A 27,063-nucleotide genomic window follows, 5' to 3' on the forward strand; every position below is an offset into this window, starting at 1 on the left:
ACAAGCACCTTTACATTCTGGCTTAGTGATGAGCTTGGTGAGTGGGGTGGCACTGTGGTGATGAGCAGCACTGTGGCAGAAGAGTGGAAAATGGAGGAAAGTGAGGTCGGGGTATTTATTCCCCAGCTTCCACCCCACCAGGGTGCCCAAGGTTGGCTGAGTTTGTCTACTGAAAGCTAGCACTTGCGTCACACGGTTCTCTCCATATGCTTTGTGAGTTCTGGCAAACACATATTCCCCTTTCCATTTCAGAATTACGAGCAGTAATAGCCCCTCATTGTTGCAAACTCCAGATACTATGTGCTATTGCTGATTTCTGCAAACCCTGCTCAGGCCTTGTAAATAGTGCCTTGACTACTCTCAATTGCCCACATGGAGTATGCCCTCTCTTTCCAGACCCATACCAAACCCTGACTGATGTACTAATTAATGGACCAAGAGATCTCTGTAACTAAGAAATAGTAAGGGTAGAAAATACAAATGTTTAAAAAGTGACCATGGATAAGACACTAGTCCTGACTTTGGGAAACAGGTGAATATTAGACCATTTTTAGATTGTATTGTTGGGGCCAAGGAGCACCTGTTGGGCTGAATGGCTGGGTGGAAGTAGGCTTTTTCTTTTGAGAGAATGAATGTTCCCACTATCAGTCATCCTTGGAAGTGGATAATCCCCATGTGGGAAATAAACAAAAACTATGGACTGTAGAAGGAGGGACCTCTACCTGTCTCTGAATTAGGGATCTATTTGGTCCTGGACTTTGAGGTATGAAAAGGTAGGCTCATGCTGAGAGTAAGCTGTGCCCAGGGAAGCTACAACATCAAGCTTCTATTTTTGTCAGAGTGGCAACAGGGACAACAGCAGTTCAGAGAAGGAAACAACCAGTATATTTTGATAAGAAGATCCAGGTAAATAACCCCTAGGCCCAAAAGGTATTACATCTTCATCCTAGCCCCCACCAAAAAGCAGGAATCATTATCAGGATGTTTTCTTTGGACCAAAGGAAAAAGTTTATCTTTCCTGAGGCTGAAGTCAGGATAACAGTGGGCATCAGTGGGTAGATATGAAAACATGACAGCAGAGCTCTCCTGAAGGTCAAAACAATGAGTTGAAAAAGTGAGAGAGGAAGCATGGGAGAGCTCTGCTTTAGAGCAAATATAAGGTAGCACCAGTAAAGTTTCACATATAGTTGAAACCACTTTGAGAGAGGTGAATTTCCAGCAAGTGGGTTCGTAGGAGAGAATACTGTAATATTTTTGGTATGAAATGGAAGTATACTTTCCATTGTAGTCATAGACTGGGAATCTGGGAATAAATGGGTTACAGAAATAGCTTCTAGGCCAAGCACAGTGGCTCATGCCTATTATTCCAGAACTTTGGGAGGCCAAAGTTGGAGGACTGCTTCAGCCCAGGAGTTCAAGATCAGCCAGGACAACATAGTGAGACCCCATCTATCTAAAAAACAAAACAAAACAAAATTAGTTGGGTCTGGTGGTGTGCAACTGTCCTAGCTTCTTGGGAGGCTAAAGTGGGAAGATCCCTTGAGCTCAGAAGGTTGAGGCTGCAGTGAGCTGTGATGGTGCCATTGTGCTCCAGCCTGGGTGACAGAGCAAGATACATTTCTTTCTTTTTTTTTTTTTTTTTTGAGGCGGAGTCTTGCTCTGTCACCCTGGCTGGAGTGCAGTGGCTGGATCTCGGCTCACTGCAAGCTCCGCCTCCTGGGTTTACGCCATTCTCCTGACTCAGCCTCCCGAGTAGCTGGGACTACAGGCGCCCACCACCTCGCCCGGCTAGTTTTTTGTATTTTTTAGTAGAGACAGGGTTTCACCGTGTTAGCCAGGATGGTCTCGATCTCCTGACCTCATGATCCGCCCGTCTCGGCCTCCCAAAGTGCTGGGATTACAGGCTTGAGCCACCGCGCCCGGCGACACATTTCTTAAAATGAACAAACAAACAACACAGAGATAGCTTCTAAGGGGTTAGGTAAACCTTATGTGTGATAAATTGATAGTACTTTCCTGAGGGCAGCTGAAACACATTCCTGACCTTTTGGGTTGATACTGGAGAAACTGAGCCCTCCCACAAACTCCCTTGCTACTGCTGCTGGGATCAGAATGCAGGATTTGGTGAGTATGGAAACATTTAAGGATTTTTTAAAAATTGAGGTTGTGCAATTCATTCTCCCTGTATTAGAGACGGGAATAGTTCTTGGGGCTTTCACAAGGTTGATGTGATGCTCTGAAGGTTGATGTGATGCTCTGATTTCTATTTTGGTGTAATGGGACTTAGAATCTCATTAGGGCCAAACCAAGTCTCATTAGTCATATGAGCCTTCACGTTTACCAAAAACTTGTTCTCTGCTCTGGTGAGAAAAGGAAGGGCCTGGTGTGCCAGCTGAAAGGATATCGCCTGACAACCTCCACAATATAATGTGGAGCTTGGGCTCAGCTCATGTGGGCAGTGAACCCAGGTATCATCCAAAAATACTGCTGTGAGTTACCAATTTGCATCAGATGCATTTTCCAAGATTTTTTGAAAATATCAAAAGTAACAATATATTCAGTGTTTTGTAATAGCTCAAGGAGATAAATTACTGAAAGAGGAATATCAACTCCCATACCAAGAATAATTTCTCCTGTCCTTGGAAAATGTTAATCAAACTTTAGAGATCTAACTAGCCTAATATTTTAAAGTGACAACCTGGGATAAGGAGAGATTGAGACTTAAGGTTTTAACATGAACTGTTCTATGAACTACATCTTCCTGAATATGTTTGAAGCCTGCAGTGTCAGACTTTCTCCTGTCTGCCACGACCAATTATATATAAGTGGGTTCAAAAATTCCACTTCAGGGACATTTTGTTTCTCCATAGGCATAATCATTACTCTCAGGAATTTGTGAGCCCTCCTCAAGGAGAAGTCATTTTCTGTGTGAAGACAGTGAGATCCCCTGTAGTGTGTTCACCTTAATCTGTTTCTAAGACATCTGATTGAGGGTTCATCTGCCTAGCACCAACTTGCCCTGCCTCCCTGTCCTCTTTTGACCTTTCTACTTAAACCTGATGTCATCTTCTCCAAGAGCATGTGACTCAGGCAGCATAATGTCAGGGAACTATTATAGACACAGTGGATTAGCAGCCAAGGAGTGGTTCCTCTGACTTGGGCTAGCCAGGGTTCTCTGAGGATTCATTCTCTGGCAACCTTGCCACTCAGACTGTAACAGCTTTGTAATTTTGAGGAGTAATTCTGAATTATAACACGGCAGGATCCACAACGGATGAGCTCATTTTCTGGGTGCATTATGTGGCCATTTATCTCAATTATACTGACTTGAACAAAACCTCCAAGAAAGGGAGGCCTTTGTTTCTAATGTTTCTATTTTGACCCTGTTATAGTTTTCATCCAATCACACACCTCCATTCCATACACACCCCTTTGGGTCCTTTTATTCTTCAGAAAATCCTCCTCAGGTTCTGAGGGCTGTACCTCCCTTACCAAGACAAGTTCATTTTATGACCAGCACAGCTTTATCAAGCATAGAGGGATAGGAATGGTGAATTGTCTCCTGCAGCCTTTCACTGGCACTGTAGGATGGGTATCATTCAGGCCTCTACTACATCTTCAATAGCAATGTCATAAAAGGCAATGTCTATGGGAACATTCTGAAAACTGAACATAAGGCATGAATTTTTTAAAGTCCAGCCTATTTCTACAACAGGCAAATTAGATTAATCTTCATACCAATTTACCTATAACAGAGTAGCAGCTTCTGGAAAATAGGTAGATGTCTTTCTACATCATAATTAAATGGTAATTAATTTGCTAACATTAGTCAAACACTCAAAGGGTAGATACGTAAGCTGATAAGAAGAAAGGGGCACAAACCTGACTTCTGCCAACCTTAGAATGTTTTTCGGGTTTTCCTTAGAATATACCTCATCAGAATTGACTTCTTCATTTAAACCAATTCTCATCATTAGGTTTGAGGTTAATTATAGTAGGAACATAGCCAAAGGGCAATCGATTGTACTGATTGAAGCATCTCAGAGAAACAACATGGCAAAAATGTAACTGGGTTCTGGGGCTAATTTGAGATTCCTTCCCCTGCTATTTACAGAGATTGTGGGTCATTGCTGTTGTTCCAAGTATATTTTGGTCCTGTCTGTCCAGGAGCAGAGGACAGTCAGCTAAAATATCTTTGCTGCCAACAAGTATGTATCTTTTTATTCTTTTTTTTTTTTTTTAAGACGGAGTTTCGCTCTTGTTGCCCAGGCTAGAGTGCAGTGGTGCCATCTCGGCTCACTGCAACCTCTGCCTCCCAGGTTCAAGTGATTCTCCTGCCTAAGCCTCCCAAGTAGCTGGGATTACAGGTGCCCACAGCCATGCCTGGCTAACTTTTAAAAATATTTTTAGTAGAGATGGGGTTTCACCATCTTGGTCAGCTGGCCAGGCTGGTCTCGAAATCCTGACCTCAGGTGATTCACCCACCTTGTCCTCCCAAAGTGCTGGGATTACAGGCTTGAGCCACTGCAACTGGCCTTCCTTTTATTCTTCAGAAAATCCTCCTCAGGTTCAGGGAACTATACCTCAAGTTCATTTCATTAATGCTGTGGGTTTTCTCTTTCAAAAATAAATATAGAAAAGTAATTTGTCAATTCCTAAAAGGGTAAAACATAAAATTACCATACAACCCAGCAATTCCAGTCATAAGAACTGAAAACAGGTATTCAAATAAATACCAGCACTTTGGGAGGCTGAGGCAGGAGGATTACGAGGTCAGGAGATCAAGACCATCCTGGGTAATATAGTGAAACCCCACCTCTACTAAAAATACAAAAAATTAGCTGGGTGTGGTGGCACGCCTCCCGGGAGGCGGAGGTTGCAGTGAGCCGAGATTGCACCACTGCACTCCAGCCTGGGTGACAGAGTGAGACTCTGTCTCGAAACAAACAAACTAACTAACAAACAACAAATAAATAATAGTACACAAATGTTCATAGCAGCACAATTCATAATAGTCAAAGGTGGCAACAACCCAGGTGTCCATCAATAGATGAATGAATAAACCACTTGTGGTATATGCATACAATTTAATATTTTTCAGTCATAAAAAGAGAATGCTGTGACATGGATGAACTTGAAAACGTTAGGCTAAGTGGAAAGAGGCCAGACACAAAGGTCACATATGGGATGATTCCATTTACATGAAATATCCCGAATGGGTAAATTCATAGAGATAGAAAGCAGATAGATGGTTTCTAGGGCCTTGTGGTAAGTGGGTACGGATTTTCTTCATGGGGTGATAAAATATTTTGGAATTTAATATACATGGTACTTGCAAAATATTGTGAATATACTAAATGCCTCTGAGTTTTTCACCTTAAAGTGGTTAATTTTATGTTATGCAAATTTTGCCTCAATAAAATAATTTGAAAATAAATGCAAAACAGCATTTTGTTCAATTCTCTGCATTAAGTATGATGCAACTCAGAATACCCTTCAGCCTTAGGCAAGAGGACTATAAGCCATGGGTAGAGAAACAACTGCTTGTACCAATTCCTGACAATGAGAAGCTACTTTAGCTACCTGTAACATGCCAGCTTCATAAAGAGAAGCCTGACAGTTCACCAAAAAGAAACATTACCCAGTCCTCGTATGTGTTGACAGCCATTTCAAAATAGAAGAGCCATTCATTTCTCTGACAGCTACAGAGCTTGAGATTAAGTTTTTCATGATTCACAAAAAAATGTACTTCCAATAGAAAAATGATACACTTGTTTTTATGAAAAGAATCTTGCAACTGGTGATCTGCAGAAGAAAAAGAGCCTATTTCTGCTCATATATTCCATTGCATTTAAATTTTTAATACAAAGATAAAGTCAAGAATTCTCTACTTCTCAGTGTCAGGAGGTGTCAGGATTGCCATTCATCATAAAATCAGAGAGATAAGAACAATAATTAAGGTTTTGGGACCTAGATCCAGTGACGACTAGGGAAATATAAAGGAAGAAAAGAATGACATGGTAGAGGAATTTAGTGAGGGATGTCACATGCAGTGGAGGCTGGTGATCTTCTGTTCTTCCTTCCCAGAGGAAAGAGGAAATGTGCTTAACTGCAGAGGGGTTTCTATTTGGCATTAATGTGTTCTTGCTGCAAGAATTAAAAGACATCAAAATAAGACACTAAAGGAGAGTATAATGTTTCTTCAGGAGACGTTTTTAAGACTCAGGTTATGCCGGGCGCGGTGGCTCAAGCCTGTAATCCCAGCACTTTGGGAGGCCGAGACGGGCGGATCACGAGGTCAGGAGATCGAGACCATCCTGGCTAATACGGTGAAACCCCGTCTCTACTAAAAAAATACAAAAAACTAGCCGGGAGAGGTGGCGGGTGCCTGTAGTCCCAGCTACTCCGGAGGCTGAGGCAGGAGAATGGCGTGAACCCGGGAGACGGAGCTTGCAGTGAGCTGAGATCTGGCCACTGCACTCCAGCCTGGGCGGCAGAGCGAGACTCGTTCTCAAAAAAAAAAAAAAAAAAAAGACTCAGGTTAGTAAGTGTTTCTCTGGGAAGCTGGTGGACTTGATGAGCTCTGAAGGGATAGTCCGCTTCTCTGATTCTGGGAAAGCTGTAACAGATCAGGACAGAAAGGACAACTTTCTTTCTAATATCTTAATAGACCTCTCTGCCTGTATCTAATATAATTAATTCCTTCATGATTACTTTATAATTAATTCCTTCATGATTACTTTCTTATTGTCCTGACCTTAGTGAGGGCAAGGATCAAAGTCACTATTGCAGTAAGCTCTTCCCTACCCCATATAAGTTTTTCATTCTCTGGCTTAATTCTTAACTTTTTTCTCACAAATCTATTTAATCATCTTTGTGGCATTTTTGTCATTATTTTACACCTCTTTATTGCCCTCGGAAGTAATCTCTATGATGGGGGAGCCCAACTTTTGAAAAGAAGTGTAAGTGCTCTTAAATAAATATGCAAAAATAATAGAATGCATGAGTTGTCCACCCATTTTGTTTCTAGTTGCTATCGTTTTATATAGGGTCACAGAAAAACCTTGTTTGGAAGAGGCTGGGGTGTGCAGTGTGGGGCCGACGGGAGGACAGGGAGGAAGGAGGAGATGGTATTGATGCACTGCCCCATGAGGACTTCATTAGAAAATAAAAACTGGCCCTGGAGCCAGGAATTCCTCAAATTAAATATTAAAGACTCATCTGACCAGAACTCTTGTGCTACATTTATATTTTACTAGTTAAAGGCCAAAGGATTGAGGGAGGCAAAGAAACAACAAATAGTTTACTTACTACTACACAGCCAATCAGTAGCAGAACTGATGTTAGGAGTACTTTATTAGGAATTCAGTGCTACATGTACTGCACTAGGCTGCCCACATTTGGAAGCTCAGTTAATATAAAATAAGTATATTGTGAAGTGCCTCCTTTCAACCTTGTCCACTTCATTGGTATGACCTCTGGAGAGGTGGTGGTGGTTCCTATTCCTGAGGCAGCTCCTTTACCTCCTGTCTCCACCATATCCTGCAGTTCACCTGCAATGTCATTACTCACTGTTGCCACCTTGCTCTTGGGAATGAAGAATGCATTTTTTTTGTATTCTTGCTGTCCAGCATGCCACTGCTTCCTCCATGAATTTGAAAGATATACTGGCTGACCTGATGCGTAAGAAGCAGGCCAGAATTAAAACCTTCAGGCAGCAACATGGCAAGATGGTGTCAGGCCAAATCACTGTGAACATGAAAAATGATGGCATGAGAAGCATCAAGGATTGCTATATGAAATGTCAGTTCTTGATCCTGATTATAGTATCTGTTTTTTTAAGGCCATGGTATCCCTGAATGCCAGCGACTGCTGCCAAAAACTAAAGGTGGAAAAGAATTAAGGGTGGCAAAGTTGTGTCAGATGAGCATTTAAGAGAATACATCTGGAACAAACTCAGGACAGGTTGTCCCAGGCTCTGGTCATGCAGTCTTCTAAGGAAGACTGATTCATGGTATACCTGTCAGTGAGAGTTTGCTCTGAAACACCTGCCTAGTGATTCCATGTTAAGCTGACTGCTCAACTGTACAAGATTCTGTCCAATATCCTCTTAGAGCAGGGCAAGGCCAAGAATCCTTGGCCCAAGTTGATGCTCACAGTGGGTGTTGCTTCAGGACTATGGTATGATGGCGACGAATTACTACACAGTCCTATTTGGGGTGTCACAAGCAGTGGGTATACTGGCACAGCGCATCTGGAGGCGAGCCCGAAGTTTCCCTCTGGAGAGGTCCAAGTCCATGAGCACAGATGGTCTGATGAAGTTTGTGAATTCTAAGGGTAAAACTGAAGACTGTGGGGGGAAACTGACTACCAGAAAGTAAAAAAGCTTAAAAAGAAAGTGTACTTCTTTTTTTTATTTCAGGAGGCCTTTGAAGACTTAAGATTAAATTGTATCTGAAGCACTGAAAATACGTTTGAGGTAAAAATATATATTAAAACATTAAATGATGAATAGTTATCCCATATATATGATATATGTATGATATGATATATATGATATATATATCTCACATATTCTTTCTCCAATCATCCACTGATGGACACTATTTAGGTTGATTCCATATCTTATTGTAAATATTGCTGCAATAAACATAAGGGTGCAAATATCTTTTTTATATAATGATTTCTTTTCTTTTGGGTAGATAGCCAGTAATGAGATTGCTGGATCAAGGGGTAGTTTTATCCTTAGTTATTTGAGAAATCTCCATACTATTTTCCTTAGGGGTTTTACTAATTTATGTTCTTACCAACAATGTATAAGTGTTCCCTTTTTTCCACATCCTTGCCAACATCTGCTGCTTTTCAACTTTTTATTAATAGCCATTCTGACTGGTGTACGACGGTATTCATGGTGGTGTTAATTTGCATTTCTCTGATGATTAGTGATGCAGAGCATTTTTTTCCTGTTTGTTGGCTACTTGTATGTGTTCTTTTGAGAAATGTCTGTTCATGTTCTTTGCCCACTTTTTAATGGGGTTGTTTTTTCCTTGTTGAGTTATTTGAGTTCCTTGTAGATTCTATATATTAGCCATTTGTTGAATGCATTCTTTGCAAATATTTTCTCCCATTCTGTAGGTTGCCTGTTTACTTTATTGATCATTTCTTTTGCTATGTAGAAGTCTGTAAACTTTCTAAAAGATGCTTCAAAAAAATACTTCAAAAAAATACAGAAAGGTTGAAAAACAAAAGATGAAAAAAACTCAACTATGTTGGGTAAATACAAACCAAAAGAAGACTGGCTTATCAGTTACTATTAGATAAAATAATATTTAAAAAACAATTAATATATAAAAGGAGAAATCCACAAAGGAGATGCATTAATCATAATTATATGGGTACTTGCCAATATAGCCTTGAAATTTACAAACAAAAATGAACAGACTTAAAAGAAGATCTGGAAAATTTAGTCAGAGTCTTGACAAGGAAACAGTTACCAAGCTTAAGAGATTTTAACTGAATATAATGTAATGAACGGACTATTTACAGAGGGGTATAGGTTGAAGGAACAAGAGGGACTATGAGGGACCAAACAACTAGCAAGAGTGGCATGACATTACTCCCTCAGGCATGAGAGTACAAGAGGTGGGGACAGTATTACTGGAGCCAGAGAGAACTGGGAATGTGGAGGAGGGGCTACTCAGAATGAGTTACAGCCATAGAGGATGGCAGCCAGAACCTGGGTGGTGCAGGGAGGGAATGTGGGACAGGGCAAGTGACAGTAGTGAGAGGTTAAATCCCCTGACTTATTTTTCTGTCTGCTCTCTGATTTGATGGTACCAAGCCCACCAACAAAACCTAGCTGAAAATCAGATGGCAAAAGAGGTGGGTAGAGAAAGGCTGAGAATGGATTTGATGTAGAAACGTAGAATAACTGGCATGACAATCATAGTGAGAAATTTTAACATCACTTTGTCAGAAAGTGATAGACAAAGTGACCAAAAATTAGGCAGATACAGAATATTTGTTCAACACAATTAACAAGTTTGATTTAATAAATGCGTGGCAGGTGGGCTGTGTGGAGACAGTGAGAGACAACTTGTTTGCAAGAATGTATGTTCCCATACGTTCTTTCTGAGTGTATGAAGTATTTCGGAGCATAATGAAATATTTATAAAAGTTTATAAATCACAAGGCTTATAATTTATAAAAGTTTATAAGTTATAAAAATTTATAAAAGTTTACCATATACTAGGCTATAAGAAAATCAAATGCAGAAATTAACCTTAATTAGCCTTAGAAATTAGCCTTCCTGAGCGAAAAAAACAAGATGTGGAATGTTACCTATATTACACTAGTATTTATATAGCAATCATCTATCTCTACTTATATATGCACAGAAAGTACCTGGATACCCAAGAAACTATGAACAGTGGTTGCCTCTGGGGTAGATGGGTAATTTACCTTTTTCTTCTTTTTGGTATTCTGAATCTTTTATAATATTTGTATCATTACTAAAGAACAAAAAATCCCCAGAAAACAACAAATAAAGCCCTAGTTTAAAAATTGCTAAATAGGCCTGGCACGATGGCTCACGCCTGTAATCCTAGCACTTTGGGAGGCTGAGGCGGGTGGATTGCCTGAGCTCAGAAGTTCGAGACCAGCCTGGATACACGGCAAAACCCCACCTCTACTAAAATACAAAAATTTTAGCCAGGGATGGCAGTATGCGCCTGTAGTCCCAGCTACTCGGGAGGCTGAGGCAGAAGAATTGCTCGATCCTGGGAGGCAGAGGTTGCGGTGAGCCGAGATTGCACCATTGCACTCCAGCCTAGGCGACAGAGTGAGACTCCATCTCAAAAAGACAAACAAACAGACAAACAAACAAAAAACAAAACAAAAAGCTAAATAGAATTGAGATATACTATCCTCAATTTAAAATAATCAATTATCAAGGCAGACGCCTTAGCTAGTTTTGTAGCATGATTAAGAGCTGCCATGGCTTACCTGGTGCTCTGCCAAATTTCCACTTACCCTCCCTATTGATTTTTTTTCCTACATAGAAAATAACATTATAAGTCTAATATGTCTCTTTCCATTGACCCCTAGGTTGAGGTGATATCTGAAAAAATAAAAGCTGAACTTCTGAACACAAACAATATTCCTGTGATCTCTGCATATACATATTGTCTTGTTCTTTGGGAATTCCTGCCAGGGATGGCAGTCACTCATATGGCAGTTAAACAGAAACAACACAGCCCACTGAAATGAATGTCAAGAATGGAGCATCTAAATTACCTTATACATTTTTAAGCCAAATTCCCCCAGTCAGAAACAGCTAGCAGCTCTCTGAGTATGTTGCCACACCTGACAGATAGTCATTAACCTGGAGCCTGAAATGTCAATAGCAAAGTAATACCTCATCTGATATTTCAAGTGTTAATAGGAACATTTGAATAGAAAACTCTGAAGCAAGAAACAGTTCTTTAACAGGCTTCCTTATACAAGGCAGAACCTACATTGACAACTTTTATTTTCACAATTCAAACACTGATTTATTTATTTATTTATTTATTTTTTTTATTTAATTAATTTATATATATTATTATTATTATACTTTAAATTCTAGGGTACATATGCATAACGTGCAGGTTTGTTACACATGTATACTTGTGCCATTTTGGTGTGCTGCACCCATCAACACGTCAGAACCCATCCACTCATCATTTATATCAGGTATAACTCCCAATGCAATCCCTCCCCCCTTCCCCCTCCCCATGATAGGCCCTGGTGTGTGATGTTCCCCTTCCCAAGTCCAAGTGATCTCATTGTTCAGTTCCCACCTATGAGTGAGAACATGCGGTGTTTGGTTTTCTGTTCTTGTGATAGTTTGCTAAGAATGATGGTTTCCAGCTGCATCCATGTCCCTACAAAGGACACAAACTCATCCTTTTTGATGGCTGCATAGTATTCCATGGTGTATATGTGCCACATTTTCTTAATCCAGTCTGTCACTGATGGACATTTGGGTTGATTCCAAGTCTTGCTATTGTGAATAGTGCCACAATAAACATACGTGTGCATGTGTCTTTATAGCAGCATGATTATAATCCTTTGGGTATATACTCAGTAATGGGATGGCTGGGTCATATGGTACTTCTAGTTCTAGATCCTTGAGGAATCGCCATACTGTTTTCCATAATGGTTGAACTAGTTTACAATCCCACCAACAGTGTAAAAGTGTTCCTGTTTCTCCACATCCTCTCCAGCACCTGTTGTTTCCTGATTTTTTAATGATTGCCATTCTAACTGGTGTGAGATGGTATCTCACTGTGGTTTTGATTTGCATTTCTCTGATGGCCAGTGATGATGAGCATTTTTTCATGTGTCTGTTGGCTGTATGAATGTCTTCTTTTGAGAAATGTCTGTTCATATCCTTTGCCCACTTTTTGATGAGGTTGTTTGTTTCTTTCTTGTAAATTTGTTTGAGTTCTTTGTAGGTTCTGGATATAGCCCTTTGATGAGTAGATTGCAAAAATGTTCTCTCATTCTGTAGGTTGCCTGTTCACTCTGATGGTAGTTTCTTTTGCTGTGCAGAAGCTCTTTAGTTTAATTAGATCCCATTTGTCAATTTTGGCTTTTGTTGCCATAGCTTTTGGTATTTTAGACATGAAGTCCTTGCCCATGCCTATGTCCTGAATGGTATTACCTAGGTTTTCTTCTAGGATTTTTATGGTATTAGGCCTAACATTTAAGTCTCTAATCCATCTTGAATTAATTTTCGTATAAGGAGTAAGGAAAGGATCTAGTTTCAGCTTTCTACTTATGGCTAGCCAATTTTCCCAGCACCATTTATTAAATAGGGAATCCTTTCCCCATTTCTTGTTTTTCTCAGGTTTGTCAAAGATCAGATGGCTGTAGATGTGTGGTATTATTTCTGAGGACTCTGTTCTGTTCCACTGGTCTATATCTCTGTTTTGGTACCAGTATCATGCTGTTTTGGTTACTGTAGCCTTGTAGTATAGTGTGAAGTCAGGTAGCGTGATGCCTCCAGCTTTGTTCTTTTGACTTAGGATTGTCTTGGCAATGCAGGCTCTTTTTTGGTTTCATATGAACTTTAAAGCAGTTTTTTCCAATTCTGTGAAGAAACTCATTGGTAGCTTAATGGGGATGGCATTGAATCTATAGATTACCTTGGGCAGTATGGCCATTTTCACGATATTGATTCTTCCTATCCATGAGCATGGTATGTTCTTCCATTTGTTTGTGTCCTCTTTTATTTCACTGAGCAGTGGTTTGTAGTTCTCCTTGGAGAGGTCCTTTACATCTCTTGTAAGTTGGATTCCTAGGTATTTTATTCTCTTTGAAGCAATTGTGAATGGAAGTTCCAAACACTGATTTAGATACACAAGTCAAGGAGAATTGGCATGACTGTATAAATGGGGCTACCACTCAATTGTTTGATTTATTTGTTTGCAAATCTACAAAATGACAGTGAGTGTTCTTGATCTGTCCACTTCAGAGGGGTGTCATGAGGGGAGGTGCTGTGACTGTTGTATATGCCAGCTGATGGAAGTCATTCTTGACAACTTCCCATAAGCAACCACGCAGCAATTCTTGTCAACTCTATCTCCTGTGTTATCTCTGGAACTTGTCTATTATGCCCCAAGCCTGATGCCCCAACTGCCACATAGACCACCATCTTTCCCACTTGGACCACTGTAATAGCCTCCTCCTCCCTGTACCCCTCTTACCCTTCTAGTCTCACTCCATAGAGCAGTCAGAGAGTCTTTTTAAAAAACACATAAATAAATTTTTAAAATCTCATAACCAGTAACTTTCTCATTCTGCTGGCTCCAGCCATAATGGCCTTTCAATTTTTTGGCCTTGACACTCTTTTTCCTATTTCTGGGCCTTCCCACAAGCCATTCCCTCTACTTAGAATGGTCCCTTTTTCTTACCCTCATATTTGGCTAATTTCTGCTTACTCTTCAGATTTCAAAGTACATGTCACTTCTTCACCGTCACCATCCAGTGTCTCTCTGCCCTTTTCCCTGGTCAGATTCTGCTATTACAAGCTCTTTTAGAATCTTCTAATTTCTTTGTAGAAATTATCATAATGTCATCTAAAGAATTCTCCCAGAACAGAATCTCCATATTGGAGCTCATCAGTGGCTGCCTAACCCCTCACATGATGCTTTGCACATAGTTGGCGTTCTACAAATAGTTGTTGAATTATGGACAACTAAATATATATTAATGCCAGTTTGGACAGTACTCAAGTTTACCTTTTCCCCAACAACTGAAACTACTGATGCGTGACACCTCTGGCACCACCCAATGCTGGTTTGCAGCACCACTGAGATCTTAGCACACCTCCAACAAAGCTGAGGCAACATGCATTACAAATCCTTATTAAATGACATTCTTATTTTGAAAATTTGGCAAAGTTAAAAAAAAAAGGAGAAGAAAAATATCCTGTAACTTTCATATCCAGGACATTGTCCATTTTAAACCTCTGATAAATTTGTGTGGTATTACACAACTCTTGAAAAATCTGTACAGAGAGGCAACTCATTGTGAACTCTGGCTCTGGGCCTGGAAGAACTGCTTTCATACCCATTTCAGCAGATTTGCTACCTAAGTTTCAATTTGAAATTTTTTCATCTTTAACTAACAACCTACACATCTAGCATATAGCTATGTCCTGCCCAATTTGAGCAGTTTGTATGAGAGATAATTTATAAACCAAAACATACAGAATGCTGAGTAGTAAAGGAAAATGCCGGAATGATAAATATTTAGTTTGATGTAGATACATACTTGCTCATTGCTATGCTGCAATTCTTACCCATATATATATCTACCTTTAACAACAGAACAAAAATGGGCTAAAAGTACCACATTTCATCTATGTCCTAAGTTTCCATTAAACTAATAGACTTAAAAAATGGTCTGCAGCCTTTTTTTTCCATCTTCTAAACTACTGAAGGGCAAAAAATGCAGTCTTTGAAAGAATTTCGTCAATACTTACACTGTTGATCACATTTTCTGAGGAACCTACTTGCCCGTTCTCCTGCTTCTACGGATTTTGCTAGTCATTGAGCCTGCCCTAAATAGTCATATCTTTAAAAAAATCACAATTCATCTCTGACAGATTTAGTTTCAAAATATCACTAATAAAATCACACCAATGCTTATGGGAGCATCAGAGACAAATATAAAATTTCAGGATATAAAACCTGGGTATCTGCAAAGATTTAAAAGACAAGTATGGGGCATCATAAAGCAAAATTTAAGAGTGAGTCAAACCTTTTAACAGCAGCATGAGGAAACCCAAATGGAAAAGTGGGCAACAAAGTTTAAAACTCTACTAGCAAGCAATTTAGAAAGCTCTGAAACTGTAACTAGTAACACTAGCCTCTCTTGTTTAAATAATTCATTGAGAGGTTTGTCACTGAACTGTTACCCTGAAAAGCCCACCTCCGCCAGCGCATGTGGGCATGTGAACAACTCTTGAAAAATCTGTTTGTACAGAGGGGCAACTCATATTTGTTTCTTGAACTCTGGCTCTGAGCCTGGAAGAACTGCTTTCATATCCATTATCCTCTGGGATTTTTAAAAATGATAACCTGTGACATCTTTTTACTTGGCAAGTAAATGGCTTCTACCTTGAAAGCAGGCAGTTTTTTTTTTCTTTCCAACTTTTATTTTAGGTTCAGAGCGGACATGTGCAGGTTTGTTACCTGGGGAAATTGTGTGTCACAAGGTTTTGGTGTATAGATTATTTCATCACTCAGGTAATGAGTACAGTACCCGATAGGTAGTTATTTGATCTTCAGCCTCCTCCCACCCTTTCACCGTCAAGTAGGCCCCCATGTCTGTTGTTCCCTTAGTGTCCATGTGTACTCAATATAGCTCCCACTTACAAGTATGAACATGTGGTATTTGGTTTTCTGTTTCTGCATTAATTTGCTTAGGATAATGGCCTACAGCTGCATCCATGTTGCTGCAAAGGGCATAATTTCATTCTTTTTTATGGCTGCATAGTATTCCATGGTGTATATGTGCCACATTTTCTTTATCCAGTCCACCATTGATGGGCATTTAGGTTGATTCCATGTCTTTGCTATTGTGAATAGTACTGCAATGAATATATACATGCATGTGTCTTCGCGGCAGAACGATTTATTCCTTTGGGTATATACCTAGTAGTGGGATTGCAGAGTCAAATGGTAGCTCTGTTTTAAGTTCTTTGAGAAATCTCCAAACTGCTTTCCACAGTGGCTGAACTAATTTACACTCCCACCAACAGTGTGTAGGTGTTAACTTTTCTCTACAACCTAACCAGCATCTGTTATTTTTTGACTTTTTAATAATAAACATTCTGACTGGTATGAGATGGTATCTCATTGTGGTTTTGATTGAAATTTCTCTGATGATTGGTGATGTTGAGCATTTTTTCATGTGGTTGTTGGCTGCGTGTATGCCTTCTTTTGAGAAGTGGCCATTCATGTCATTTGCTAATTTTATGGGTTTTCTTTTTGTTTGTTAATTTTTTTAACTTTCTTATAGAGTCTGGATATTAGACCTTTACTGGATGCATAGTTTGCAAATATTTTCTCCCATTCTGTAAACTATCTGCTTACTCCAGTGATAGTTTCTCTTGCTGTGCAGAAGCTCTTTAGCTTAATTAAGTCCCAGTTGTCAATTTTTGTTTTTGTTGCAATTGCTTTTGGAGGCTTCATCATGAAATCTTTGCGAGGGTATATGTCCAGCATAGTGTTAATATTTCGTAGGTTTTCTTTTAGGGTTTTTATAGTTTTAGGTTTTACGTTTAAGTCTTTGATACATCTTGAGTTGATTTTTGTATATGGTGAAAGGAAGTGGTCCAGTTTCAGTCTTCCACATACGGCTAGCCAGTTATGCCAGTACCATTTATTGAATAGGCAGTCCTTTTCCCGTTGCGTTTTTGTTGAACTTGTTGAAGATTAGACAGTTGTAGGTGTGTGGCTTTATTTCTGGGTTCTCTAACCTGTTCCATTGGTCTATATGACTGTTTCTGTACCAATATTATGCTGTTTGGGTTACTGTAGCCCTGTAGTGCAGTTTGAGGTCGGGTAGTGTGATGCTTCTGGCTTTGTTCTTTTTGCTTAGGATTGCCTTTGTCTAGTCTTTTTTCTTTCCATATGAATTTTAGCATAGTTTTTCCGAGTTCTGTAAAAAGTGTCATTGGTAGTTTGATAGGAATAGCATTGCATCTGTAAATTGCTTTGGGCAGTGTGGCCATTTTAACACTATTGATTCTTCCTATCCATGAGAATGGAATGTTCTTCCATTTCTTTGTGTTGTCTCTAATTTCTTTCATCAGTGTTTTGTAATTCTCATTGTAGAGATCTTTCATTTCCCTGGTTAGCTATATGTATTCCTAGGCATTTTATTCCTTTTGCATGGCCATGGTGAATGGGATTGAGTTCTTGATTTGGCTCTCAGCTTGAATGTTATTGATGCAGAGAAATACTACTGATTTTTGTATATTTATCTTATGTCCTAAAACAGCTGAAGTTGTTGATCAGATCTAGGAGAGTCTGGGCAGAAACTATGGCATTTTCTAGGTACAGAAGCATACTGTCTACAAAGAGATAAGTTTGACTTCTTCTCTTCCTGTTTTGATGTCTTTTATTTCTTTCTATTGCCTGACTGCTCTAGCTAACACTTCCAGTAAGTACTATGTTGAATAGGAGTGGTGAGAATGGGCATCCTTGTTTTGTTCTGGCTCTCAAGGAGGATGTTTTCAGCTTTCGCCCATTCAGTATGATATGGGCTATGGCTTTGTCATAGATGGTTCTTATTATTTTGAGGTATGTTCCTTTGATGCCTAGTTTGTTGAGGGTTTTTAACATAAAGGAACATTGAATTTTATTGAAAGCCTTTTCTGAGTCTATTGAGATAATTGTGTAGTTTTTGTTTTTAGTTCTGTTCATGTATTGAATCACATTTAGCGATTTGCATGTGTTGAAACAACCTTGCATCCCAGGAATAAAGCCTACTTGATCGTAGTGGATTAGCATTTTAATGTCCTCCTGGATTCAGTTTGCTAGTATTTTGTTGAGGATTTTTGCATCTATGCTCATCAGGGATATTGGCCTGAATTTTTCTTTATCTGTTATGTCTCTGCCAGGCTTTGGTATCAGCATGATGTTGGCCTCATAGAATGAGTTAGACAGGAGTCCCTTCTCCTCTATTTTTCTGAATAGTTTCAGTAGTATTTGTACCAACTCTTCTTTCTATGTCTGGTAGAATTCAGCTGTGAATCTGTCTGACCATGGCTTTTTCTGGTTGGTAGGCTTTTCATTACTGATTCAATTTCAGAACTCATTGTTGGTCTGTTCAGAGTTTCAATTTTTTCCTGGTTCAATCTTGGGAAGTTGTATATTTCCAGGAAATTATGCATTTCTTCTAGGTTTTCTAGTTTCTGTGCATAGAGGTGCTCATAATAGTGACAGTGTCCCCTCTGTCATTGCTGATTGTGCTTTTTGGATCTTCTTTCTTTTTTCCTTTATTAGTCTAGCTAGCAGTCTATCAATCTTATTTTTTGAAAGCAAGCAATTTAAAGAAACTAAAGTTAAAAGATCTTCCCCCTCACTACTACAAATTTCAGAAAATAATAATGCAGACATGGTATTGTTTAGCAATATGTCATAATGAAATACTACCTTCAGGAGAATATCTGAAGACAAAATTAATGTATCTTGTAACATCTAACTATACACAGAGATATAAGAAGCATAATAAGGGAATTGAAAGAAAAAAGAAGTTAGAGGAAGATTGTTTCATACAAGCAGCAGCTGTTTGGACCAACGGAGGCAAGATGGCGCACTTCCCGTTTCTTCATCACCAACTTTTCCGGCGCGTGCGAAAATGCAGCCGGCGCCCAGGAAGGTGCAGACCAACCTGGCATGCGCCAGGTGATGTCAATTCAAAGAGACCAAGATTCACCTGGTCGCACCTACGGAATGCCCCCGACACGCCTGTGCTCCGCCTATTGCCCTTCCACTCCTAGAAAAGCCGCTGCCGGCGAGCGTGCCGCGTGGGCTTCCTCAGCCCCCACTCTTGTCGGGACTGCATCAGGAACTCCGCCCGAGAGCTCCACCAGACGACTCCCTTGGCCTCCTTTGCCGGAGGCCGACAGACCTCACCCTACACACCTTCTTCCCTGAAGCTAGGTGATCAAAGAATAAATTTGCAGTTTTGCTCCTAGCCTTGCCTACTCGCTGGTTCTTTTGTGCTCACTCTGGTGGTCTTAGAAAAACAAATCAGCAGCATTATATTTTTTGGAAACTGTTAGGAAAAGTTGCTCCTGACCTACTAAGTGTATGTGAACAAAAATGGTCTTTCAGAAACTGGACCCACATCTGAAGCTGTATGGCTCCTATTCAAAGGCGCTTACTTGGCCAAACACCAGGGCCTGGACGAGAGTGAGAGAACTGAGGAGCCTGAGTTCAAACTTTGAGTAGGTGCTCACTTTCAAGGCTGACTTTGCACTTGTATGATCCTGAGAGTGAAGGGGGTCTCCTTAAATTCTGACCGCTAGGCTGGTTGGTATCTTAATCACCTCACCCTTGTCCTGTCAAAATGCTTTTTGACAAATGTGATACTTTTTAAAAGTAATGCCATATACTAAACTTTATTTACATCTTATAATAACCCTAGGAAGTAAATATATAATTATCCTCATTGTACAGATGAGGCAACTGAAGCTCAAGGTTAAGTGAGTTGCCCAGTTATCCCACTGCAAGTTGAATAGCATGATTTGAACATGGGCCTTGTGACTTTAGCACTGGCATCCTTCCACTCAGTGCTCCATTCCCATGCCATCACAGACTGCTTCTCTCTGAGTTCCACAGGGATTCCTTCCAGCAGGCATCAAGGACATTTTCAATACACAATCTCATGAACATGAACTGAAAATATTTGGGAAGTTAAAATAAACTCATTCTTCATCTAACTATCATCCAATCGCTATTTAGGACCAGCACTAAAAAGTTATGTATTTCTAACAAAAAGAATCTTTGATTCATATTTTCTAAGAACACACACTGACACTTTCAATGGCTTTTGACCAAGAGTTAATTATACCCCTCAAAGAGACCACTCCATGTTATCCACACTCATGATATTTTCTTCAGTATGAACGTCCAAGTAAGTATCAATCATAGTGCCATATGTCACTAAACAAAATTATTCTTAAAAAAAAATTTTACATAAAACACTGACTTGGAGATAATATGATTCAGTAATTTTTAACCCAGTGTTGTCACAAAAGGAAATATAGGATTCTGATTATACATTAATGATTGTATTAAAATTATGTTAATAGATGCTGTATTAAATCGATCTAAAAAATTTTTAACCTAAAACCATTTTGTAATACACCACAAAAAATGATTAAAAAAAAAAAATATTTTTTTTTTTAATTCCTAAGAAGTGGAGTTGTTCTGTGGAAAGGAATTTTGGAGTAAAAATAAATAACAGAATAGGTGGTGGTGGGGGATGCAGATTCAGTTTGTATTTTTCAGGAAACACACAGCCCCAGTTAGAAGAAGTAGCCTGTTGAAGGTCATCCAGTTAGTGGCAGGGCCAGGACCCACATCTCCTAATCCCCAATTCAAAGCTCTTCCTCTGAACCCTGCTGCCTCCTGATAGCACATCAGGTGATTTCACTTTCATGCCAAAATGAAACAAAACAAAAAACCCCCAGAAATATTGCACAACTCAATTTTCTATTTTCTTATTTAACATGTGGAATAACTTTCATCTATAGTTTAAGGCTACTCTCTCCCCCAGACTAAAGGGATACAGCAGTTTTAACCAAATTTCTGCACACTAGTTATGTCTCCTATGCTACTTTATGTAGTGAAAAAAAAATACAGTCAAAAGTAAGGATCACAAAGAGAAATTAGGTTGTTTGTTTTTCCTGTGCCTGACACATGCTCCTGTATTATTTTCTTATAATGCTGAAATTCATCAAATACAGTCCTTGCTCATTTTTCTACTTGGTGCTTCCTTGGCTGGCATTTATTTATGCATAGTGAGAATGGGAGAAAGAGTCATTCCCCAGGCAGGGGCATAAGTAGCTCAGTGTTTGTTGTAAGGAAGGCAAAGAGTAGTTTCAGATACTAGGAGACAAGTAGAAAAAGAATAAGTGTGAACATGGACACTGATACACAGGCAAGTGTGTAATTCCAAGGGACATTTATATGCATTATCTCATGCAACCCTCGCAAGGACCTTAGGAGGTAGGTACTATTGTTCTTCTCATTTTTTTTAATATGAGGAATCTGACTTACGAAGTGACTGACCCAAGATCACACAGCCACTATGTGACAGAGCCAGGATCTGAACTGGGGCTATCTGACTCCAAAAACCCACAGGGAGTGACAGAACCAGGATCTGAACTGGGGCTATCTGACTCCAAAAACCCACAGGGAGGAACATTTTCTCCCTTCGGTTTCTGGAGGTTGATTTGCTACCCCTCGCCATCAAAATAGAAAGGAGTGAAAATGGTCAGGCCTTTATCAGGAACAAGTAATCTCTTAATGACTGAAGTTCTCTAGTAATACTGTCTTCTTCTTTTTTTTTTTTTTTTTTTGGAGACTGAGTCTTGCTCTGTTGCCCAGGCTGGAGTGCAGTGGCGTGATCTCGCCTCACTGCAACCTCTGACTCCTGAGTTCAAGTGATTCTCCTGCCTCAGCCTCCCAAGTAGCTGGGATTACAGGTGTCCGCCACCATGCCTGGCTAATTGTTTTATTTTACTGTCTTCTTTATGACATCCCCAGGAGATATGACATGACCACTGTTGTAAGGCAAAGTTAAATTCAAGAGCAAGAAAAGGTACTGAGAAAAGAGAAAAGAAAGAATGGGCACTAATAGGAAAGTATCATTAAAAGAGTGAAAAGATAATGATTTACTAGTAGGAATTACAGCCAAAAAATAAGCAGTGATTAAATGTTGATGTCCTCACTGCTGAGTTCCAACCTTTAGAAAGTTGGCTGGACTCACCTTTTGCTGTTATTTTCAATGATATATGGGAGAAAGGTAAAATAGCCAAGTACACACACACACAAAAAAATACAAGCACTATCTTAAAAGACAAGAATGAGGCCGGGTACAGTGGCTCACACCTATAATCTCAGCACTTTGGGAGGCCGAGGTGGGCAGATCACGAGGTCAGGAGATCGAGACCATCCTGGCCAACATGGTGAAACCCTGTCTCTACTAAAAATACAAAAGTTAGCTGAGCATGGTGGCATGTGCCTGTAGTCCCAGCTACTCGGGAGGCTGAGCAGGAGAATCACTTGAACCCAGGAGGCGGAGGTTGCAGGGAGCCGAGATTGTGACACTGTACTCCAGCCTGGTAACAGAGTGAGACTCCATCTCAAAAAAAAAAAAGACAAGAATGAGACTGGTTATAAACTGTTTTTTGGATTTTTGTTTTTTGTTTTTTTGTATTATTAACTCATAGTAGTGCAGTTTTAAAAATTGAGGTAAAATTCACATAACCCTAATTAACCTATTAACCATAATGTATAATTCAGTGGCACTTGGTATATATTCATTATATTGTGCAACTTATCACCTCTAACTACTCCCAAGAAATTTTCATCATCCCACAAGGCAGCCCTGTACCCATAATAATGCGGTTTGCAGAAATACTATTAGGAAAGTTGGCAAAATGGAGGAAAGTAAGATACTAAGTTCCAGTGGTGTGGCAATAAGTGAGAAGTGGCTTAAGGATGAACATAAAATAAATAAATATTTAAAAAATAGTATTTACCAAATTTTTGCTGGAACATTATAATGTACAATGTATTGTGCAGACTGTTGGATACTGTGGTTGGAAGGAGGATAGGGAAGGTAGCAAATATGAATGCAATCTTATTTTAGTCTACAAAAGAGCTTGTAATCTCAAGACGAATTCAGACATGTCATCAATGGTACAAGGCAAGCAAGAGACAAGGGACTGGATAGAAAAAGGATAAGATACCAAAGGAAGGTGATAAGAAGTATATTTGTTCTGTTTAGATTAAGCAAAGTCTAGTGCTTGAGCCAATGACGATTTTCTCTTTAAGACTATGAAGAGAGGATAAATGCCAGACAAACTGCTAAAATCAAGGCAAATGTTACATGGGCACATGACGTGAATCCCCACTCCCTAGGAATAAATTAGGAAAGAGGGGAGATAGTTAAGGCTCCATGTGACTATTGGTCTTTATGGTGTTATGGTACGTAGACACTCTTACAATAAAGTACAAGCCAAATCCAAGACACAGATGGGGGAAAATGAAAAGAGGGTGCTATGCAATTATAGCTTTCAAGGCATCATTTGTGCATTTAGGACATATCAAGAATGAGCAACATGAGCTGCCATGGATGCCAACAAAATAAAAATGGAACATAAAGAGGAATACCATAGCATTGAAGCTATAAAGACTAGGCTTATGCTCCAAGATGGAAGAAAATGTAACTGCTGGAGACTAAGCTTCAAATTCCACCCTGACCAAGATGAAATGGCAAATCATGCTATAAAGAAAGGTGATTTGTAAATAGAGAAGAGGGGTATATTTCCATAAGATAAAATGAAGAAGATCATCAATGGAATGTAAATATTGAGGACCTGAAAACTATGATAAGAAATTATCAAAGTACTCTTAAAGGAGATATACACTTATTAAAGAATAAATAATAAACCAGAGTACTACATTGAAATAACATATAGGAGTCTACAGGAAATAAAGGAATAAGTATAACCAGTTAATAGTAAATATAAAACAGAAACATCTTACAAAATGTTTTATTTAATTAAAAAATGACAGTTCTACAATAAAAATATTCGTTAGGGGCAGCAAATACCATTGCATGAGATATGACATTATTTTTGGAGTCACTCAGCCAAGATTAAGGGAAGGAAAGAAGTGAATTATAGTTTCGAAGAAAAAGCTTATTGGTCTTATTCTTGGGAAGGGAGAATGATGAAGAGTAAATCACCAACTTGAAAATAAAGACTCAGAAGGCAGAAACATGAAGAACTACAGATATGTAAAAAGTCAGGAGAATTGGACATATATGCACAGTACTGGAGAACTGAGCAAAATATATTAGAAGAAAGAGGAGAGTGAAACAAAAGTATCAGCAAAGACAGACAAGAGAAATCCATTACACTGCTAAGAAATAAAGCTTTTCTGTTTTGGTGGATGAACAACTATAAATGGGTATAAAATATAAGTATGTTTGGAAAGAAAACATTTGAGAACCAAATGAGTTAGTGAGGGTGAAAGTACTTTAAAAATTACAAGCTAATATACAAATAAATGATTTTATCTCACTGGAGCATAGCAGTGATGGGCTTTCACACAGCCCAGGCAAAGAGGGCAGAAGCATTTAGCTGGTCCTGTTCAGTTACCATAAAACACAGTGACCAGCAAGGGCAAGTGTGTTGAAGACTGGGATTGCCAATGACTGTCATCTCTGTACTCTTCAGTGCTGGCTGGAAAAAAACCCTCCGGAAAATCTTCTTGTGCAGAATCTTCAATTTGTATTTTTTTAAATTGGGATATAATTCACCTACCATAATATTCACCCCTTTAAAGTGTACAATTATATTCACAAAGTTGTGAAACCATCACCACTATCTCATGCTAAACATTTTCATCACCATAAAAAAAAAAAACCTGTGAACCCATAAGTAGCCACTCATTTCCCTCTCTTCCCAGCCTCTAGAAACCAAGAATCTACTTTGTTTCTATGAATGTGCTTATTTTAGAAATATCACAGGAATAGAATCATACAATAGGTAACCTTTTGTGTTTGGCTTTTTTCACTTAGTGTTTTTAATGTTCATCCATGTTGTAGCAGGTATGAATAGTCAGTCCATTTTATGGCAAAACAATATTCCATTGTATAGATAAACTACGTTTTGTTATCCATTCACCAGTTGATGGACATTTTCATTTTTTTTTTCCTTTAATTTTTTCCTAGTGTGCACATATTTGGGAATTGCTCTTACATTCAATTAGATATATTCCAAGTATGTGATAAAAGGTTCTTAAGATTAATTTTAAGATAATTTGTACAAAAATTGGCAAACATCACAAATGGTCTAGAAATGAATAAAGTGGCTTTTTGTATGTATTTACATATATAACCAATTTATTATACATGTAATGCATATAACGCCTATCTAATGAGCCCTCTCTAACATCTAACTTTCCCTATTTAGGTACACATTTTCCATTGAATGGCTGCTCTTTGTCAAAAAATTAATTAATTAATTAAAAGGCCATGACTTTTCTCAGTGCTCCACGTGAAACAATATCTCAAGTAAATCTTCACTTCACTGGATTAAAACTTGTATGTTCCATCTACAGAGTTAGTGTTGATCTTTCTCACAGAGTTGCATCAGCTTTAACAAACATTTGAACATCAGTATGCAAACAAATGTGAACCTAAACCATTGTTGAAAGCTGACCACGGCAAAATGCATGAAAGAAAGGAGCTGGATATAAATTACTTGCTAAACCTGCAATTTAAGTTATTGCACCTTTTTATTTATTTTTCTTTTTCTTTTTTTTTTTTTTTTTTGAGACGGAGTCTGGCTCTGTCGCCTGGGCTGGAGTGCGGTGGTCGGATCTCAGCTCACTGCAAGCTCCGCCTCCCAGGTTCACGCCATTCTCCTGCCTCCGCCTCCCAAGTAGCTGGGACTACAGGCGCCCGCCTCGTCGCCCGGCTAGTTTTTTGTATTCTTTAGTAGAGACGGGGTTTCACCGTATTAGCCAGGATGGTCTCGATCTCCTGACCTTGTGATCCGCCCGTCTCGGCCTCCCAAAGTGTTATTTATTTTTCTTAATTTTCCTCACTGAAACCAAACATAGGCTGAGAAATTTTAAGTTGCAGAAGGATAGATAGATGGAGATAGATGATAGATAGATAGATAGATAGATAGATAGATAGATAGATAGATGAAATTTCCCACTTAAAAAATATGCCCTGTGAGTGGTTCTAATTTAGTTGAAGGAGTTTGGGTAAGTTCAGATTTCCATGGTAACTCTGATATTTATTCATTAAGCAAACATTTGTAGAATAACTACTTACTCTGTGCTAGGTATCTTGAGGGCTACAAATACAGAACAATATTGCTTCTGACCTCATGAAAATGAGTATCTAGTGAAAAAAAAAATATGAATACAAATATAGAGTGGAAGTGATAGCTCCCATGATAGAGATGTAAATAAATTGTCACAGGAGTTCAGAAAAATTATAGGTCCCTTGCAGTTAAGAAAGACCAAGAAAAGCTGGGCAGGCAGAGAAGGTGATATCAGAACGATGGCCTTAAACTGTAAGGAGAGGTAGAATCTGAACAGGCAGAAACAGGAAGCAAGAACCAGTGGGACAAAGGGACAAAATCAGAGCATTTCTGGGCATGTGCAGGAAGAACAGGAAGCTCAGAAGGCTGTGCGACAAGGAGCAATGGGCCACAGGATGGGAAGCAGGGTTGGGTCAGACAGCGCAAGGCCTTGGATGCCATGAGAGAGAGTTCCTATTTTATATTGTAGCCAACAGAGAGCTATTAAGGTATTTGAGCAGGAAAGTAATAGGGAAGAGCTGTATATGGGAAACATTAACTTGTAATCCAAGTATAAAATCAGGTAAAAAGGGTTGGAGGAAGGGGTCCAAGGTGGGAAAACCAGTTAGGAGTCTATTACAATGGTCCACAAGAGAGAGACACCATCAGACTAGGGGCATGGAAGAAAGAAATATTATGAAATCAGAATCGAATAAATGTTTCATATTCTTGTTGTTAACTGTGTTCCAGAAAGCTAAATTCTATTAAGTTAAAATAGAAACAAGCTTTGATTGACTGGTGACAATATCAAGCACCTGTAAGCAAAGATACACAGAAAATAACCCTAGTTCTCTGTTAAAAAAAGAAACTTATAACACCAGTGGTTTCAAGAGTCCTTTCCAGTTAAATTTTTCTTTTTCAAATACTTAATCCATCATTAGGAT

General features: G+C 39.1%; 1 protein-coding gene across 1 annotated transcript in view; it reads right to left on the bottom strand.

The window, feature by feature from the left end:
- Positions 1 to 6,553: 6,553 nt before the first annotated feature.
- Positions 6,554 to 27,063, bottom strand: part of LOC117099724 — a 132,361-nt gene continuing 111,851 nt past the window's right edge. The window contains exon 3 of the transcript XR_004443973.1: positions 6,554 to 7,749. The gene's annotated coding sequence lies outside the window, so the exon portion shown is untranslated. The remainder of the gene's footprint in view (positions 7,750 to 27,063) is intronic.

This window comes from Trachypithecus francoisi, unplaced genomic scaffold (genome assembly GCF_009764315.1).
Source record: "Trachypithecus francoisi isolate TF-2019V2 unplaced genomic scaffold, Tfra_2.0 Lachesis_group17, whole genome shotgun sequence".
Lineage (NCBI taxonomy): Eukaryota > Metazoa > Chordata > Mammalia > Primates > Cercopithecidae > Trachypithecus > Trachypithecus francoisi.